The following is a 10778-nucleotide window of genomic DNA, read 5'->3' as shown; positions in this document are numbered from 1 at the left end:
CCCTTAGTACAGTGTCTGGGACCTCACAGATTTCTCTGGACTCCAAATCTCCCCAGAGAGGTGGCCAGTTCAGCTCCCACCTGTCTTGGGCATGTGGACAGCCCCGCTTCTCTCTGGCCCATCTCCCCCTGCTCAGGTTGAGAGAAGGACTCCCGAAGGCCTGGAAAGAAAGCACCTTCAGGGGACTCCTGGGCATCTCTCGAACACATGCCCAACCTCAAGGGGGTGTTGAGGGAGTCCATAGTTCTCAGTTCAGAGTGCAGTCTTGGAGATCCAGAGCTATCAAAGGAGGCTCACCCTTGCAAGCCTTTCAAGAACAGGACTGAGATGGGCCCCGCACAACCTAGAGTGCACAGGTCCACACTCTTCAGCCCTCACCTGGCGAGGTGGACAGAGGGACTGTAGACAGAAAGAAAGAGGGCTGAGTTCTTTGGAGGTTTGGGAGGGACATTCCCTGGGGCTCTGAGAGGATCCTGGCTCTGCTCTAGGTAATTAGAAGAGAGGTCAGCATTGGGCAGAGTGGTACACACTGTAATCCCAGCTGTGTGGGAGACTGAGGCAGGAAGATTGCAAGTTTGAGACCAGCCTTGGCAACTTAGCAATGGCTGGAGCCACGTGGTCACCTCACTCTCTTAGCAAAGCCCTATCTCAAAAAAGAGGAGGTGGGGAAGGACTGGAGATGTAGCTCAGTAGTAAAGCACCCCTGGTTTCAATCTCAGTATAAAAACAAACAAAAAAAAAACGGTCTAAAGAGGTCTAGCCGGGGTAACAACTTGGGAGTTTTGGATATGGGACTTGTGTGCAGCTTGAGCACATGGCTTCCTGCCCCCATGCCTCTTTAGCTGACTCTAGGAGAATGACCCCAGCCTATCATGGCCTACTGAAACAAGCCTTAGGAGGGGGGCTGGTTCAAGTGGACAAGAGGACAGAGGAGGAAGGGGCTTCAGAGCCCAGCAGGGACCTAGGCCCAGGCTGACTCAGGGTATGCACTATGTGACCCTGGGCATGCTACCTACTCTCTCTGAGCCTCAGCCTCTACTTGGAGGTCAGGTGCTGCTCATATCTCCTGACCCGAGTGGTCTCAGTACCCACCTTACTCCCCAATAAGTCTGCCTGATCAGGAAACTCACCCTTCCCTTGGGCAGATTTGAGACTCTCAGGCTCCAAGGCCAAGACAACCCCAGGTTCTCTCCTTCTTCAGCATCACGCCCATGGCAGGCAGTGGAGACCAAGTAGTGGCGGGTGTGGATTATGGGCTGATTCTCTTCATCCAGGGGCTATGGTCAGTCATCCCCAAGATGATTCAGCAGGAAAGGGGACAGGATCTGGAGGCTGAAGACCAGGACTCAGTCTCCCTTTCTGGCCTTGGTATTCCAAAGGTGGGGTTATGAGGCCTCTTCATAGTCCTTCACTTACTATGCATCTTCAGGCCCTGCCCTTACTCTCAGCCTTGGGTTTTGGGGGGCTGATTGCAAGGCCTTGTGGGTTCCACCAGGTCTCCCAGCATGGTGACTAGACAGAACCACTGGGGGTGGGGGCGTGATCGTGGCTCTGGTGGGGAGCTCTGCAGACGGGACCCTGGGGTTCCTGCTGGCTTTGCTTCTCAGTGACAGAGAAGAGGGGTCACAGCTGGGAGGAGGATGAATTCTTAACCACCCCAAGCCTTCTTCTCAGCTCCTATGGGCCCAGGGCCTAGCACACAAGGCCCTCTCTCCCTGTCACATTATGCTTTTGTCAGCCCAAAACAACTTGTCCCAGCATCCTCCAGCATTTGTAAGTCAGGGGATAATGTTGGCACAGGCCCCCTCTGGTCCTTGCCCGAAGGCCACAGTATCACACTACCTTCCCCCAACAAGCTCACTTACATCAGCAAGACAGTGCCATGTGTTGGCTTCAATGTGTTTATGTCTGTGTGTACGTACCTGTATTTGTGTCTGTGGTTCTATTTGTCTGTATACCTGTGTTGGTGTGTTTATATGTGCATCTGTATATGTCCATGTTTTTATCACCTGTATCTTGTGTTTGTATGTGACTGTGTATGTACCAGTGTGTCTATTTTTGTTTGTATGTGTCTCTGTGTACGTATGTCTATTTGTGTGTGTGTGACTGTGTGTGGACCCGTGGTCTGCGAATGCCGCCTGTGGGTGGAATTTGGCTCACAGGCATGTTTGGTTTGGCCCTCACAGTATTTTCAACATCTTGAGCCAACATTTAAAAATCAGGATATTTCACATAAAAATTCAGCTTTCCAGCTTCTCTTAAAAATTCAGAAGCTCTGGCAACCCTAAGCCTGTGCTCCCATGAGGCCACTCTCCTCCTGAGCGGTGTAGAGCTGGCCGCATCCTCCCACCTTCTATGACCTTGAAGATGGCTAAGGCTGGAACCCCAGAGAATGTGGTCACAACTGGATGTGCGCCTGCCTTTTCATCAGGGAGTGTGTATGAAGGCATGCATGCGCACACTGAGATGTGTGTGAATGTGTGAAGTCAGTTTGCACATGAAGCAAATCCAAGTGTTAGTATGTGTGTCAGTGTTCACATGTGTGGTGTGTGTGAAGCCCGCAGAGGGAACGTGTCTAAAGGTATGCATGGGGGGGGTGTGGCCATACTCATGGCCATGTGGAGTGTGTGGGCCACAGTGGTCTGGCATGCTCTGCACAGGGGCCTCTTCCGGTCTTTGAGGGGGAATCGGATTCCCGGCTTCTGGCTGGGCTGCCTTGTGGGATTTATTTCTGTCTCAGTGCCCATCAGAGGCCTGAGTAATGGGAACATTTAAAGAAAACCAGTAAATACATACAGAAGAGGCAGGCTGGCCGGGAAACTCTGCCCAGCTCACAGCTGCCAGAGGCCAAGGCCAGGCCTGAACTCAGGGAAAAAAGTAGCCCAAGAATCCAGCATGGCACCCCCACGTGCTCGGTGGATCCCTCCCTTCTTCCCATCCAGGCCATCTGGGGGTTGAGCCCTGATACCCCATCTATGGGTCCCTGGGTCAACAATGGCATCTTAAGAACTTGCTCCAAGTAGCAGGTGTTTAGGGCAGGTTTAGGGGATGCCACCTCAGGTTGGTCCCAGCCACGATGCAGTGGCGGCATGTCTCTGCACACATGCTTCCCAAACACTGCTCAGGGAGGTGTCTGTAGTGACCCAACAGGGTAAGACCTGTCCTCAGGGTTGGGAGAGCCTTAGAGGCACCTCACCCAGACCTAGTGCACAGCAAGAGAGCCTGAACCTACTGTCCCCAGGACATGCCACCACTGTTCTGGGTTTCAGGTGACTGAGTCATCTCGGGTGAACTGTCCCTTAACGGTGGTCACAGGTCATCAGGAGAGAGGAGTGCTTCATGTTGTGGGTGAGGCGCTGTGCTCAAGATCTGCCAGTCCAGGCAATGGGAACTCAGAGGCGGTTTTGCTGACTGACCCACGCTCCCCTTCAGTCAGTGTCTCCTGCTGCCCCCCAGCGGCCATGTGGGGAAGATGCGAAAATAAAGGCCAAGACGTCCAGAGTCTGGTCCATGCTGTCTCCTGGCTTAGCGTCTCTTAGGGCTACCGGTATGCTCAGCCAAATGGTTCTGGGGGAAGTGTCTTTCAGACTGATCTGAGGAAGGGGCTGGGCTGCCTGGGAGATCAGCTCCTGAAAGGCAGAGTCTTCATCAGATTCACAGCTGTGTTGTCAGCTCCGGAGTCAGTACCCAGCACAAGGCAGGCACTCAGGAAGCCTGGGATCAATGACCCACTCCCCCAGCTCCTTTGCGTGTGGCCAGGGTTGCAGCAGGCCCTGGACACAGCTCAGAGTCCTGTAGAGAGGCCACCTGCAGACGCATCTCACAGGATGGAGCCTTGAACACGGTGAACAGCAGCACAGGGACCCCGCGAGGGCTTGGGCTGTAGAGTTTTCCCTCCTAATTTCAGGAAATTTGGTGGTCAATCCCACCAAATCCACCATCCCTTTCTCCTGGCAGATGCCTGCCTGGCTCCTGGAGGCCTGTTCTTGTAATTCTCTCCTCCTCCTCCTCCTCTGTGCACAAAGGCAGTACTCTATCAGTGAGCTAAACCCGATTCCTTCCTGTCAGCCTTCTTTCTGTCTCTCTAAGCCTGGGTTTGGGTCCAACAGCCCATTCTCCTGTCCTGTGCTGGGGAAGGGGAACCAAGCTGTTAAGATCTCAGGGCTGGGGTTCAGTGGTAGAGCACTTGCCCAGAACATTGAGAGGCACTGGGTTCAATCCTCCGACTACATAAAAATAAATAAAATAAAGGTATTGTGTCCACCTACAACTAAAAGAAATTAAAAAAAAAAAAATCTCAGGCCTGACATCTCTCCCCAAAGAAGCCACATGTCTTGGAGAACTCCAAGCAGGAGGAACTTGGAATATCAATACTTTGTTTCTTTTCATTGGGGCTGTCCCAGAGAAACACCCAGTAAGATGGACAGCAGCAGGCACATAGGGCTCCAACCACAGAGCTTCTCACTGGTCCATCTCCTCAAGCCCTGTGACAAAGAGGCTGCTGGGGCCTGTATCCCTGCTCATCTCTCTCCAGCCAAGCCCAGAACCTACTGTAAACCACTCAGAACTAATGCCCACTTGTGATCCAGACTCTGTTCCGTTCTTAAACACAAAAAGCACACTTTAAAAATATACTTTTTAACATGTTGTTTTAGTTGTAACTGTGCACAAAACACCTGATAGTCACCTTAAAAACAGGTAAGGTTTATTTTGGCTCATAGCTTAAGATGTCCCAGCTATGATCAGTTGACCCTGTTGCTTTCTCTGGGCTTGTGGAAAAGCAGGGTATCATTAAACTGTTCACTTCATCTGGGAAATGAGAAGAGGAGGGGTCATGGCTCTAGTATCTCCTTTCAGGGCAAGCCCCTGATGGCCCCACCTCCTAAAGTTCCCCAACATCCTAGTAGTACCACAGGCTGGGAACCAGCCTTCAGCGCATAGGCCTTTTTTTTTTTTTTTTTTTAAAGAGAGAGTGAGAGAGGAGTGAGAGAGAGAGAGAGAGAGAGAGAGAGAGAGAGAGAGAGAGAGAATTTTTAATATTTATTTTTTAGTTCTCGGCGGACACAACATCTTTGTTGGTATGTGGTGCTGAGGATCGAACTCGGGCCGCACGCATGCCAGGTGAGCGCGCTACCGCTTGAGCCATATCCCCAGCCCAGCGCATAGGCCTTTAAAGGAAATTTAAGATTCAAGGGCTAGTGATGTTGCTCAGGGTAGAACACTTGCCTGGTATTCATGGGGTTCTGGGTTTGATCTCCAGCAAAAGACACACACAGAGTAAAACACGTTTTATAGCTTTCTTTGCTTGATGTTTATGTTTTGTAAATCTTTATTTTGAAATACAGATTCACAGGAAGTCAAAAAAGTAATACAGAGAGGTCCGGTATAATATTCACCAATTTCACCCATGGTACATGTTCCATCGCTACAGGACAGTATCAAACCAGGAATCTGACGTTGGTAGTATGTGTATGTGGTTCAGTTCCACTTTAACATGAAAGCAGATTGGTCTAATCTTCACCACAACCAAGATACAGAACTATTCTATCACCATAGTTACACTACTCCAAGATCTCCTTAGAGTTTCCTTCACTTTATAGTCACACCTGGTCCCCACCATCCCTCACCTCTGGCAATTACTAATCATCTCCATTTTATAATAATGTCATTTCAAGAATGTCAAAGACACACACACACACACACACACACACACACACACACACACACACACACATATATATATATATATATATATATATATATATATATATATATAGTATGTGACCATTTGATACCCATCTTTTTTTTCCAGCCTTGAGATCCATCCAAACTGTCACATGTATCAATACCTTGTTCCTTTACATTGCTGACTAGTATTCCATGATGAAGATGTTCCATAGTTACCTAATTAAGGACATTTTCTCCCTAGCTTATGGCAACTACAAATAAAGCTGTCATAAACACTTCTGCTCATGTTTTTGTGTAAACACCTGTTTTTCTCTGGATAATTGTATAGGAAGAACAATTGCTGGGTAATATGGTAAGCATTTCTTTTGGAGGGGTGATGAGTACTGGGGGTTGAACACAGGAGTGCTTTACCACTGAGGCATATCCCCACTCCCTTTTTAATTTACTTTGAAAGAGAGCCTTGCTAAGTCGCTCAGGGCCTTGCTTGCTGAAGCCTTGAACTTAAGATCCTCCTGCCTCAGTCTCCTGAGCTGCTGGAATTACAGGTGTGTGCCTATGTGCCTGGCAGTTTGTTTGTTTGCTTTTTAAAGAAACTGCCACAGTATTTTCCAAACTGGCCATACCATTTTACAAGCCCCCCCCAACAAGAGATCTTTCCACATTCTTGCCAGCATTTGCTATCATCACTCTTTAACTGTTTAAATGGGCATGTAATGAAATTGTGATCTTAATTTGCACGTCCTTATGTATTCTATATATGAGTTCTTTAAAGATATGTGGTTTGCAAATATATATTTTTTTCAGTCTGTACCTTTTCTTTTCATTCTCTTAACAGGGTCTTTGTTGAGCAAAAGCTTTTAAGTTGAACTCATCAATTTTTCCTTTATGGATTATGCTTTTGAAGGTTCTTTCCTTTGTCCTCCTCTCCTCTTTCTTTTGTAGTACTGGGAATTGAACCCAGGGGTGCTCTACTACTGAGCCACACCCCCAGCCCTTTTTATTTTTTTGAGACAGGGTCTAAGTTGCTCATGTTGGCCCCAATTTTGCAATCCTCCTGCCTTAGCCTCCTTAGTAGCTGGGATTATTGGTGTGCACAGCCACACCCTCTCCTTTGTTTTCTTCTAAAACTTCTATGTTTTACTTTTAAATCTGTTATACTTCATTTTTTGAAGAAGGCCAGAGGTTTATGCATTTATATTTTACTCATCGATTGCAATTACTCCAGCACCATTTGTTGAATAGACTATCTCTCCCCTGTTGAATTTGTTTTGCACGTTTGCCAAATTTCAGTTGGCTGGGCTTGGGTATTCTGTTGCATTGATCTGTCTGCCTGTCCTTCCACCAATACTACAGTTTTGACTACTGCAGCTGTATAATAAATCTTGAAATGGGCAGAGTGATTCCTTCTGCTTTATTCCTGTTAAAAAACTGCTTAACTATTAAATCCTCTGCTTCTCCATAAACAATAATCTTGCCTATATCCAGAAAAAGTCTTTTTGACAGAACTCACACATGGATGAAGGGACAGCAACTCTGGAGATTCCTCAGAAAACCTGGAATGGAACCACCATTTGACGCAGTTATCTCACTCCTCAGCACATACCCAAAGGACTTAAAATCAGCATACTGTAGTGACACTTCCACATCAATGTTTATGGAAACTCAATTCACAATAGCTAAGCTATGAAACCAACCTAGGTACCCTTCAATAGACAAATGGATAAAGAAAATGTGGTATATATACAGAATGGAATATTACTCAGCCACAAAAAGGAAATTTTGGCATTTGCCAGTAAATGGATAGAACTGAAGACTATCATGCAAAGCGAAATAAGCCAATCCCCAAAAACCAAAGTTTAATTGTTCTCTTTGATATACAGATGCTCACAATAAGGGGTGGGAGGGAAGAATAGAAGTTCACTGGATTAGACAAAGGGGAATGAAGGAAAAGGAGAGGGGATGGGAACAGGAAAGATAGTAGAATGAATCAGACAAAATTTCCTATGTTCATGTATGAATATATGACCAATGTTAACTCCACATCATATACAACCACAGGAATGGGAAATTATACTACATGTATGTATATAATTTGTCAAATTACATTCCACTGTCATGTATACCTAAAAATAATAAAATATAAAAATAAATAAAGAAAAGATCAGTGTGGAGTAAACAGTATCAAAGCCTGTAAGTATCTTTGCCCTTCTTATAATAACTGAGTACATTTAGATTTCCTCAGTACTTAAGATTTTGTCTTCTGGTATCTACTGCTGATGGTAAGTAAAACTCATTCCTTTGTATATAATCTGTCCTTTTGAGGTTTTACATGTAGCTTGTAGACCACTGTAGTCAAATAGCAAATGTAGTAAAACTGTTCTTAAAACAAAAAACAAAACAAAACAAAAACAAAAAACCCGGATGCGATATACAGTATATATAAGAGTATATGAAAATGAGTGTTTACAGAGTAAAAATGAATTTCCATCACTCAACCCAAGAAAAAGAACATATCAACACCTCAGAGGGGCCCTCTCCAGAGCTGACTTGGCCAGAGGCTGGCAGCCACCATTTTGCTCTTCTGTGGACTCCACCTTCCATGCCTGCATCCTTAGAGTGCATTGTCTCACTCTTGTTAGCATCACTCAAATGGCTCCTTCTCTATTTCTTGCCTGTTTAGCCTCCTCCAAGATCTACCCACGTTGTTTCACGTGGTTATAGCTCAAGTATCTATGACCACATGCTGTTTCTGATTTTGTGTGTGCTACATGAGTGATGCTAAAAGCATTCCTGGTCCTCTCCTGGTCTGCACATGCTCAACACTTCCAAAGTGGTCACATCCCATTTAACATTGCCCTGCGAGGCGGGTGAGACCCCCAGTGTAGCTAAGAGCGCTTTTGTCTGAAAGTCTCCCTTGCCTCACAAGGCTCTGGCCACCTCTGCTTTCTTTTGAGGATGCTGTGCTTCATAGAGTTTTCTCTGTCCCTTTACTTTCAATCTTGCTGTTCAGGTTTAGGTTCTCTTCTGAATGGTATCAAACTGAGCTTTAAAAAGCGGTCTACTGGGGGCTGGGGATGTGGCTCAAGCGGTAGCGCACTCGCCTGGCATGCGTGCAACCCGGGTTCGATCCTCAGCACCACATACCAACAAAGATGTTGTGTCCGCCGAGAACTAAAAAATAAATCTTAAAAAAATTTCTCTCTCTCTCTCCTCTTTCACTCTCTCTTAAAAAAAAAAAAAGTTTTGATGGGATGGCCATTCTGGAGGACCAGATGTCCAGGAATTCCCAAGAAAGAAAAGAGGCCACTCTGCCCGGCAGGGATGGACTGCCGGGGTAGGGAAGGGGATTCTTTGAACATAAATAATTAAAAAAAAAAAAAAAAGAAAGAAAAGAAAAAAAAAGCGGTCTACTACATTAACTACTCAGCAAGGCCACTACTGTGGGAGCAAATATTTATTTATTTATTTATTTTTATTTACTTTTTAGTTGTAGTTGGATACAATATCTTTATTTTATTTTTATGTGGTGTTGAGGATCGAACCCAGGGCCTCACATGGGCTAGGCAAGCCCTCTACTCTAAGCCACTAAATCCCAGCCCTAAATATTTATTTTAAGACACTGAATTTTGCAGTAATCTGTATGTAGCGATTGATGATTAATACTATAATATCTTTGGATTCATTTACTCATCCTAATTCTACCTTTTATCTCTTTACTTTCCTTTGGATAACTACTTTATTCCTAAAAAACCCAAAAAAACAAACAAAAAAACAAAGCTTAAAGTAATCCACTCTGTTCCTTTTAGGTTACCTTAAAAATGTTAATCTACTTGTGTACCAGAGTCTTATCCCTCTTCCTGCATGAGCCTTTTTTTTTTTTTTTTTTTTTTGCCGTACTGGGAATGGAATCCAGGGCCTAGCTCATGGCAGGCAAGTACTCCAACCACTAAGCTGCAATTCTAGCCCTCCTGTGTAAGCTTCCTAGAGGCTGCAGCCCCAATCACCTCCCCTCTGGACTTACATACGATCATCACAACATATTTTTATTTATAAGATCAATGCCTATTTAAATTTCTACCTTCTTTTCCTTCATTCCTTCTCATATTTTAGACTGTCCGTCTGTGACTGCTATCCTTTCAGCCTGAAGACATCCTTAAGAATTTTGTTGTTGTTGTTTTTAAAGGAGAAAGCTTACTTGTTTCATTAAAAAAAAAAAGTTTGATAATACTCAAACCATACAATTCACTCGCTTAAAGTGTGTAATTCAACAGGTTCTAGCATATTCAGAGATTTATGCAACCATTATCACACTTTTAGAACATTTTCATTATCCTAAAGTAGATTTTGTTAGTGAAGAGAGTCTGCTGGTGACACAATCCTTGGCTTTGTCTGTCTAAATGCATCTTGTAAGACACTTCTCTGGGTATGGTTGGTGATCTTCTTTCATTTTTGTTAACAGGAAGTGTCATGAGCGTGAATACTGGTTGTAGCTGAACATTGGCTTGAAAGACACATCTGTGCTCTTTGATTTTAAGATCTATTTTGGGTTTTTTTGTTCTACAATTTTATTACGATGAAACTACAGACATGGTAGTTTAAAATATGTCAAATACTTAGACTGTCCTGTGGGAACCAGAGCTGGGGTGTGGCTCAGTAGAAGAGTATGTACAGAGCATGCACCAAGTCCCCTGGGTTCCATCCTCAGCACTGCTGGAAAAAAAGAGAGGTGGGGAGGGGGAGGAAGGGAGACAGAGACTTAATTCTCACTTCAAGTATGGGCTGGACATAGTGACTTACTTCTAACAAATAGGATGTAGCTGAATTCACTTCTAATATGGGTCATAATGAGGCTCCAAAGCTCCCTTCTGTTTTCTCCCTTGATCTCCACTCTGGGAAAGTCAGCTGTGGTGTCAAAAGAACACTCAGCAAACCCTCTGGAGAGGCCCATGTGGCAGGAAATTGAGGCCACCAGTCCAAAGCCATGTGAGTGAGCTGCTAGGGAAGCACAACCTCTAGCACCAGTCAAGCGTTCAGACGACCGAGACCACATAGGAGACCCCAAGTTAGAACTGCTCAGCAAGGCCACTACT

The sequence above is a fragment of the Spermophilus citellus genome (assembly GCF_964194105.1).
Source record: "Spermophilus citellus genome assembly, chromosome: 3".
NCBI classification, from domain to species: domain Eukaryota; kingdom Metazoa; phylum Chordata; class Mammalia; order Rodentia; family Sciuridae; genus Spermophilus; species Spermophilus citellus.
The sequence above is the reverse complement of the archived record's forward strand: the minus strand, read 5'-3'. Positions refer to the sequence as shown.